The 10,413-nt window shown below is 33.8% G+C and overlaps 1 long non-coding RNA gene across 1 annotated transcript; it reads left to right on the forward strand.

Annotated features, from left to right (window-relative positions):
• The first annotated feature begins 5,696 nt into the window (after positions 1-5,696).
• LOC113765550 lies at positions 5,697-7,614 on the forward strand. The gene is made up of 4 exons (XR_003467733.1): positions 5,697-5,884; positions 6,913-6,944; positions 7,084-7,180; positions 7,282-7,614. It is a non-coding gene; the product is annotated as an uncharacterized LOC113765550 (long non-coding RNA).
• Positions 7,615-10,413: the final 2,799 nt, after the last annotated feature.

Raw genomic sequence — 10,413 nt, forward strand, 5'->3', positions numbered from 1 at the left:
GTGATTATGTGAGATTATGAGATATGACTGCTGTATAGTATGTTCCAGACTCCACTTTATAGTATGTTCTACTTTTGAGACATTTCGCAAGTCTGCAAAGTTGCAAAAACTAGTTTCATGGTTGATGTACTTTATCAATGGTTAGGTAATGTGGATAATATCTGCTTCCGTACTTGCCAAAAAAATGATATTTTGTGCTATATAATCAACATGCAATCGCTAATATTTGCTTCCCTAGATAATGATGCTGCAAAAAAAAGGGATCTTGTGCTATATAATCTGCATGTTACCGTTACTGCGTTCTTGATTTCCTGCTTCATAATGCGATTGATTAAATGCGATGAAGTATCACAGCAGCAATTTTTTCTCCTTTTGTTTCTTTCAGCTTGGTGAACTTCTTTCTTTTTAATCTCAGACTCTAATCTCTTATCTTTAGATGTTTCTCTTCTCTTTTAACTTCTTTTATCTTACTTCTGGTCCAAATATAGCAATCTAGGTTCAAAGATATTGCAGAAACCCAGTTTTATTGCGGCTGCAGTGCACTTATTGTAATGGTCGACACTCTTTTCTTTTTTTTTTTTTTGTTCTTTTTATTTCTTTCCAATCTCAGACTCTTTATCTCTAGATGTTTGCCTTCTTTTTCAACTTCTTTTATCTTACTTCTGATTCAAATATAGCAGTCTAGGTTCAAAGATATTGCAGAAACCCGTTTTATTGCGGCTGCAGTGCACTTATTTTATTGGAGACCTCATGCCTTTTTTTTTCCCCCCTTTTTAATCTCAGACTCTTATCTCTAGATTTCAAAGAAACGATATTGCAGAAACCATCGAAGATTTGTTTTCAATTTCGTTCTTGATGTATCAGTTAAAGTAGTGGTGTTCTGGTAAATGACATCAAGATGTTGTCGTCCTGGTACTGGTACGCGGCAGTAAAATCTGTAAGTGGGTTTCTGTTAGCGGGTTTTGCCATCTCGGCACTGGCTATGAACACCGTACTTGACTGTGTACTTTTTAGTGGCATTAATTACCTTTTACTTTTTATTTGCATCCCCGTGTTTGCTTTTACCCATTTTGTTGAAACCTTGTCATAATATTATCAGACTTCTCGATAGCTTCTATCAAAAAGAATTACAGGTATGGCTTCAATTGAACAGCGACAGATAGCTATCCTAAAATTGGAAAAAAAATTTTACATTTTCAGGAACAAAAGATAATTGCAGAAATTTTAAGCATTTCTTTAAGTTGAACATAATGGAAATTCTTGTTTATTTTCAATGCATATTTGAGGTAATGTTTGTTAGAGTCTGTATTTTGATCCAATTTCTTGACTATATATTAATTTCGTGAAACGGGGAAAAACACCAAATACTTCAGGCATGGAACTACTTTTTATAAGGAAGTGTAATACTCGTACAAGGCATTAATCCAATCCAGGGAAGACACGTTTCACGCCCTGTTTATGAGTCCGTTTGGATTCTTGTCCATCTCCTAATACGCTAATTTGCAAACTGATGTTGGTACAGAAATTGTACCGAAGAGTCAAAGAAGACTACGGTTAAGTTTAACATATAGAATAATTTATATTCAATAAGGTTACAAAGAAGAAATACGTAACAAAGAACACTTAATAACATATATACATACATACATCTATATATATATATATGTGTGTAAAAATGATCAACTAAAAATGATTACTATATAAAAAATTGATCCTTGTATTTATTATACTTTATAGTTTATAGTGAATAACCTGTCATGAAACTAGAATATAAGGCACAAAAACTACTCCTAAGACTTTTTATTGCTCGTAGTCTTCAAGAACAATTACAAATATCATCAATTAATTTCTTTCCATTATTCAATTCTTGAATTGCTTTTAGACTTGTTCAAATTAATGTCGTCATTCGTTTGCGACCGCTTTTTTCTTTTCTTTTGTGACCACTTCTTTGGTGCATAAGTTCAATCACTACACTCTTTCTTTTTTTTTTTTGGTTATTCAAATGAAATATTAAAAATGTCAATGACATAATGCGGAAATTATACAAAGTTTTTTTCTGTTTACTTAAAAATTTACTCACAAGCAACAATTTTTTTATACCCCCTTTGTTTTAAATTTTCTGTTTAATGGCCATGTGTTTCATCATACTAGCTTATGCCCCCTTTATATGCATAATAATAAGCACGTCTAAAACTTAGAATAAAGTAACAGTAGTATTTTTTTTTTTTACTGTTCCAAATGTATGGTTTGTGTTTTAGTACCTGTGAAGTTGGGTTGGCCCTGCCAGCGAGTGGGAAGTTCCGTAGGGTGCATTGATGATGCATATATATAGGGATCAGCACCATATCTGTTCTGCCTGCAAAGTGGCTGTGCAGTACAAGACCAGGCGTAGCGTGTCATTTCCTCGACCCTGATGATTCAGTTGGTTATTAAGAAAAACATGTGAGTCACGTTAATTTTTTTCTTTTTTTAGGAAAAGCTAAGCGGAGCAGACAAATAATTTGGCATCCATGTTTCAAACATTCCGTTTTTGGAGTGTATTGCATTAAGGCAAGTATACATTAAACATAACACCTGATCCCATCCCAGAAGGTGCGATGGGTTGGATAATAAGGGAAGAGGAAGTGAAATTTAGGATTCAAAATCTTTCCCTTCTATAAGAAAAAAAATCATCTTATAAGCCAATAATACTACTATTAGTTCCTAATTGATTAGATTTGAACTTCATAAAAGCAATACAAAAAAAACAAGATTAATAAGATTTTTACTCTTTCTCTTTCTATATTATTTTTTCGTATAAAGAAAGTGTAATTCAATAGTTAACAAAGATAAGGACTCTAACATTGTCCCATATTCAAAGTACAATTAGGGATGGCAATTGGAGCAGGTGCTCTCGAGGGGCTAATGGGGCGAGGCGAGAGTAATATTTCCCTTCATTAAGAAACGGGGCAGGGGAGTACACTCCCACCCCGTCACCCGCCAAAAAATATATATGTATGTATATTTATATATATATATACATATAATATTTATTTTAATTGGTCACAAACTTTTAATAATGATATTATTAGTTATAAGTATTATATAATGTATATTAATATATGTAATATAATTGATATTATTAATTATACTAATAATTATACATGTCTATTAATAGAAATTATTAATTAGTTATACTAAATTTATTAATACATTTATACTAAATTCCTAATTACACTTAACACAATAACATTTTTTTTTTCTAAAAAAGATACAATAATGATTTAGTGATAGTATTTATTACAAAAGTGAAAACTTGATTACTTTAGTTGTATTTGTTTCATCATGTAGGATTGTATTTAAATAGTTTTTGTTTGATCATTTTTATGAGTTTCAATTGTGAAATTACAATGGATAATGATTTGGTGATATGTTGATATTTTAATACTTAATGATTTGCTAAAATTTGATTACAATAAAATTATATGATAAATTTTTATTTACCCCCGCGGAGGAAGCAGGGTAGGGCGGGGTGGGGGAAAGTAGTGGGCAACGGGGCATTCCCTCTTCCCCACCCCAAACCCGCCCCGTTGCCATTCACAAGTATAATTGATGCTCATTGCAATTTCCCATTTGTTCACATTTTCATCCAATTTTGCCATTTATGGAAGCACAAAAGTTACTCTTAAAACAAATGCTTGATCTTAATTAAATAAGAACCTAACACATATTAAGGACTAAGATGGTAAGCCAAATCTTTTTTTTTTTTTTTACTTTTAGAATTTGTTAAAAAAAAAAAGTTTGAAAAAATCAAATTTTTAAAAAAAAAATACATTGAATCGTAAAGAGAAAATACAAGACGTGTCTTCCCTGGATTGGATCAATGCCTTGCACTAGTATTAAATTTCTTTATTAAAAGCAGTTCCATACATACCTAAAATAACACGTGTGATTAATTATTTCAGGCTCCCAGAGTCGGGTTTGTTTGGATAGTGAATTAATCCCAAATAATATTTTACTTGCATCATAAACACAATTTTCAATCAATTTTTTTATATTTTTAACCAATTTTTTATCTCGTATATATCACATCACATAAAATGTTGCAGTAATTATGCTAAATAATACTCTATCCAAACAAAATAGCTTTTGCTTAAGCTAATGTTCATTTAACAACGACTTTTTACCGTGAAGGCAATCAAAAAGTTTTTGGTACTCCTCCGGTCCTCTCTTTTAGTCTGTGCTCTCTAGCCCTGGCAGGCTGGCACCAAATTTTTTTTGTTTTTTTGAAAAAAAGCTCTCTAGCCCTTGTATATGTGGTACATACAAACACACCAGTAAGTTGTAATATTCTTTTTGTTTTTTCTTTTCCCGCATTTCTTATCATGTCAATGGAAGGACAGCTACAGGGAAAAAAAAGTTTGTTGGCAAGACGATATGTAGGGAAAGAAAAGCAACAATGTCAGGACTGTAATTGCAAGCCATGGAGACCGAAGAGAAATAGGACAACGATTTGAGAAATGATGCAGTCGAGGACTGTAACAGAAGTTTCAAAATTGTGCAAATTGCCTCATTCTCAGGCGACATTTAAGGAATGCGTAATTGACAGACATAGATTTGAATAAAAAGGATTGAACAAATTTTTTCTTCTTTTTAAAAAATCTCATTATAAATGGAATATTTTTATTTTTTGTAGGACTACCATGCATTCACGTTTTCTTAAAGATAATAATTCAAACAAAACGATAAAGTTAATAAATTTTTTTTAAAAAAAAGAAGAGGTAAAGTAAAGTAAAGCTGTGCAGGCCAGATACATGTCATCTCGGAAGAAGGTCAATCAAGTTTTTATGGCAATTCAGCCCCAAATAAGGAGGGGCTGAAAAACTAAAAATGACTTGTGATGAATTGGCAATTAGAAGAGTGGATCCCCCGACTAGATTCAGCACACTCCTGATACCCATGTTATCACCCAAACATAAAATGTTCGGGGTAAAATTTGGTTAGAGCTTAAATCGGCACGATTTTTAAGTATTAAATCGAAAAGTATCAGCAGTTTCGTTTCCGGTGTTATTTTTTTTTGGTTACTAGATGGGTTTAGTTAGTAGAATGACAAGCTGCATACCCAAAATGAAATTTTCAAATTTTCAGCTTAAGCAGCCGTGTAGCCATTTTTTCTCCAACAAAATTTTTATATTTTTTGCAAACATATTTTTCGATCATTTTTTTATTTTACATAAATCAAATCGTTACAAATACATTTTTCTAAAAAACTCTAAAAAAAAGTAATCTAAACAAGCTGGCTTACAAGTTCCTCGAATTAATTTTTTTTTTTTCAAAGGAAGAGAACGAATAAGTATTACACTCGAAAAGGTTGGGTATTTTTTAAGTATTACTTAAAAAATTAGTTTTGCAACTAAAAATGAATAATTCAAACAGTCAAACAGGCCATCTACTCAACTCCAACCTCTCCCCTATTAACAAATATTAATAAAAAAAAAGAAGTGGGAGCAGCCAAAGATGCTTTGACTAAAATATATAAGATATAATTAGAGCATAAATTCATAGCACCTTATCCTTATCCTGGGAACTAAAATTAAGAATGGGGAAATGGAACACATGAAAAAAGGAAAAGGCTCTGTTGGTTTTCCTAAAGTTTGTTGGACACTTTTATACGGGCGTATTGGAACGAGGCCCCTTAGGAGTTGGAGGGGCATTGTTGTAAAAAGAAGCTGGTGGTCTCAGGGGTTTCCTGCCTTTCGTAGTTATCGGCTCTATATATTGGTATAGATGTCCACCGTATCCGGTTCTTCCGCTTATAATTCCTCCAGAGTTATCAATTCTTCGCCTGCTTTAACTTTTCCCTGTTTTTGTCGAGATCTCTTGGTTTCTTGCCGCTACTTTCCCGGTAAAAGAAATCTTCTTCCCCTTGATTTTGATCGGAATTAATTCGCTTTTACTGGCTTGATTGTTTTTTCTCTTTTGCTGCGTGCTTGCGAAACCCTAATTCTCTCTGATACAGTTCCTCTTTGGTCTTTTTACCTTATAGGTTCGACAATCCGTGGTTTTTAGCTGATGTTTTTGTGGATATGTCGTCTGAAATTGTGCTGTTTTCCCGCACTTTCTGTTTGTTTTCTTTTTTTTTTTAGGCTACCAGTTTGCTTCGCAGGTGCTTGTTTTAGGGTTTGCTGCAAATCGGTTGGTTCTGGGGTGTAGCTTTTAGCTTTTCTCTTAAGATCTTCAAATCCGTGGGTGTTTATTGTAACTACTATCTTTTCTCTTTGGATCTTCGATTCCTTGAATGGTTATTGCGACCCGTAGCCATTTTTGTTCTTTGGGGTTGGGATCTTCTCTTGTTGTTCCTTTCGGTAGGAATAGTTCTTCTTCGTCCACTGGATTTCGAGTATAGTTATTTTGCTTCTGCTAGCTTGATTTATTTTCTTATTAGTTGCTTGTTTGCTTGCTTTCTTAATTCTTTTCCAGTGTGATTCCGCTTCTCGTATTCTGCCTTGTGAGTTCGTGGGTGCGTGGTATTTACCTGAGATTTGTGCGTTTTATTGACTGATTGTGTATATCTTGCCTGAATCGTGTTTTTTTCTGTTTAATTTATATTTGTTCAGTCTTTCGACCTATTTGCTGAGACGGGCCTTTAATTAAAAAATATGGCTGAGATGTGCTCTTTTTAGGGTTTTCTTCAATTTGGTTGGTTTTGTGGCTTAGATTGTTCTGGTTTTCTTCTTGAAAAAATTGTTTTGTTTCCTCCTCCTCCTCTGTAGATTGTAGCTTGTAGCTTTTTCCTTGGGATCTTTTGAGGTCAATTCCTTAGATTTTTATTTTAATAAATTTTTGTTGCTTTCCTGACGCCCAATTTTTTTTTTTTGGGGGGAAAGAAAATTGAACTGCGCTTATTATGAATTTCTTTGGTGATGTGTACAGGACTTACTGAATGGGGGCTGTCTTGAACTTCCGTAAGTTGCAACTTGCAACCACTGCTACAATTTACCCGTGTTGTGTTTTTCGGTTTTTCTTTGTTGTGATTTTTGGATTCATTTTTTTAGCACTTCCTGCTATTAACTCGTCGTATGATTGTTTGGATTCTTTTGGCAGTTAATTCTATTGGGCCTACGGGTTCAATTTTGCTGGGTATGCAATTTGGCTACTGCGTCCACCTCCTCCTCAGGGCGAATTATTACAATAGAAAAGAGTAAAAATCTGGCTATATTGCCAAAATTTATTCTCTTGCACTCTGATCTGATCTGTCTGGAGTTCATCTTTACTGATTTGATGTTTGATGATTTTCTCCAGTTCGGACAAGTCCAAGATTGGGCATGACAACCTTCTGGCTGCTGATCCTCGCAGAAGGCTGTAGAAAATTACTAGTGGATCTTGCCATGCACCAGAATGAATGGGTGAATGAACTGGATTAGTATATTATCGTATTGTTAACTCTAAATTATGCTAGTTGTAGTGGCTGCTTGTATAATTAACCTCTTAGCTAATGTTGGATTTTAATGCTGTGGTGAGAATCTACTCTGTGGCAAGAATTGTTCTGGTGAGACTTTTTTGTGGCATTGAAAGCTCCCTTTTGGCGTCATTTACCAGAGTCCGCTAAGAATCACAGAGCTGCTTATTCCATTCTCTTTATTTCCAGACCTTCTGGGGTCGTATTCTCATTGCTTCATTGCAATTTTGGCTGAGTGAAAGATGCAAAATAAAATAGACTAGTTAACGAGCCCTAAGAGCAGATCAAAATAGAGAACACCTTTGGGGTAGATTCAGGAAGTGGTTTGAATTATTTTGTGAAGATTGGAAAAGTAGCACGATGAAGTGGCAGGTACTAAGTATCAAGTTGCATGCAACGAGTCTTCATAGCTAGTGCCGAGATTGCAAAACCTGCTAACAGAAACCCACATTTTATGATAAACAAACTTTAATATCACATCTCTGAACTGTGTAAACAAACTTTAATATCACGTCACTCAACTGTATACTTTTTAGTGGCATTATTTGCTTTTTACTTTTTATTTGCATCCCCGTATTTGCTTTTACCAAGCCTTTTACCCAACTCATTAGTCATTACCCATTTTGTTGAAACCTTGTCATAATAATATTATCGGACTTCTGGATAGCCTCCATCAAAAAGAATTCCAGGTACGGCTGCAATTGAACAGCGACAGATAGCTATACTAAATTGGAAAAAAAAAATTTACATTTTCAGGAACAAAATATAATTGCAGAAACTTTAAGCATTTCTTTTAGTTGAACATAATGGAAATTCTTGTTTATTTTCAATGCATGTTTGAGGTAATGTTTGGTTTGTTAAGGGTCTGTATTTTAATTCAATTCCTTGACTATATATTAATTTCCTGATGGGGGGAAAAACACCAAATGTATAAAAAAGGATTTTTTGGAATTAGAAGGAACTAAATGTGCCAGGACACCAGAAATTCGCATGCAATTTAAATTAGCACGACTAGGTTGCTGTCTAATCTTTGCAAGCTGAAAATGGGATGAAATAAAAACTTTGCACTTGAAAATTCTGATGCAGGCAAATTCTTATGTCCATTGAGGTTAATAAAGACCAAAGAGTGGTATCTACTGGAATGGGGATTCTTTTCAATTTATCCTTTTTGGCTTTACCGTGCCATGTTCAGAATATTATGTCACGTAAAAGTTGTCATTAGACTCTAAATTGGTATCTAATAACATTTTCTTACGATAACTTGTAGCTAAGGATTTGGTTGGTATCTTTTGTTAGGCAAAGATTTTGTTGTTTATGTCAAAAAACTCAAAAGGAAATCATGATATATTGCATATCCAAGGAGGATATACAAGGCGAAATTATCATCTTTATGCTTGGACCAAGAAGTAAGGCCATTCATTTGACTTGTGTTCTTTTTACTCTGCCAAATTTTCATAACCTAACTGTTTTAGCTAATTTATTGATTAGTTACTTGAGGAGACTAAATGTTAGGGGACTCCAAATTCAGCCCTCAAAGAAATCCCAATGAGTCAAGTCCACATAAGGTAAGCTCGAGTTCCCCAACACTGTGGTCCATTGAACAATTGAGACTTGAGAGTCGACTTGGGTTGTCCCGCTTTTGACAGCCTTTTAATAGTTTTTTATTCAGTCATTACAGCCCCAGATGATAAAGTGTATTCCACCGGACAATTTCAGACTAAACCTGAATTCATATTACGTGACATAATCTAAATTTATTCATATATCAAAAAAAAATTATACATTAAAAAAAATTATCCTATATATACATGGGCATATACATGTATGTATGTATATTACTTCTCATACTCGTCCATCGAGGTACTCCGTCAAATATAAGAACACGTTGCCTAGGAAATCAAGTTTGAGCTCTGCAGGTACCCCAGAATTTGGCAATTTTGAGGGTTGAACCTTGAAGACGAAGAAATCAAAGGTTTTTGAAAATAGTTTAGTTTTACAATAACTCCACACAAAATTGTGGAAGCTTACCTCATTACCGATTCCTTTCGCATTATAAAACCATGTAGCCGATATAAGTAGCAACATTCTTGATACAAAAAGATTAAATTAACGCCTTCTACTAAAACAGAATTTTTAAGTCCTTTTCTTCGAGCCATGGCTATAGAATGGCACACTTTGCTCATGTTGAATTGGCCCTAAAGCCCATGTCACAAGATGGGCGGAGTCTAGACCTTAATCTTTTTAGTACGGATCCCGACACTAGTCCTAAGAGTATGAATATTGAATGGGCCAAGTTGGGGTTTACCAAAGCCCAGTTCAGCAAGTCTAGCAACTCGAATTTATCAAATATGATCAGTCTCTCTATAGGCTAACAAAAATTTATGTCCGAATTTAGATTCTTTATTCAACCGGAAAAAATTTATCAACTAAAAATGATCACTGTATAAAAAGTGGATCCTTGTACTTTATAAATGATCACTATGTAAAATGTTAATCCTCATACTTTATACTTTACAGCGAATAGCCTGTCATGAAACTAGAACATAACTACATAAGACACAAAGCCTACTCCTAAGACTTTTTTATTGCTTATAGTCTTCAAGAAAAATTACAAATATTATCAATCAATTTCTTGAATTGCTTTTAGACTTGTTCAAATTTTGTGCATTTGGCATAAAGGCTTTTGCTGAGGACAACTAGCGTGAAATTGTGGAGCTTTACAAGAATGAAATAAGTCAAAGTAATAGATTTATTGGTTGTTCCGTCTATGAAAAACACACATGACAGCCGACATATGATGACATTTATCCCCACTACTTAAAAACTAAAAGACCTCCTAGTCATACTTCAGTCAATTTCGTTTATTTTCTGTCGAATTTCATTCTCTTATATTTCGAATTGCTTTTTTTGGTACCAAAACACAATAATTCTTCTGTTTCCTTGGGGTAGAGAGAGTACTGTATAAATATTCTTTC

The sequence above is a fragment of the Coffea eugenioides genome, chromosome 3 (genome assembly GCF_003713205.1).
Source record: "Coffea eugenioides isolate CCC68of chromosome 3, Ceug_1.0, whole genome shotgun sequence".
In the NCBI taxonomy this organism is placed as follows: Eukaryota; Viridiplantae; Streptophyta; class Magnoliopsida; order Gentianales; family Rubiaceae; genus Coffea; species Coffea eugenioides.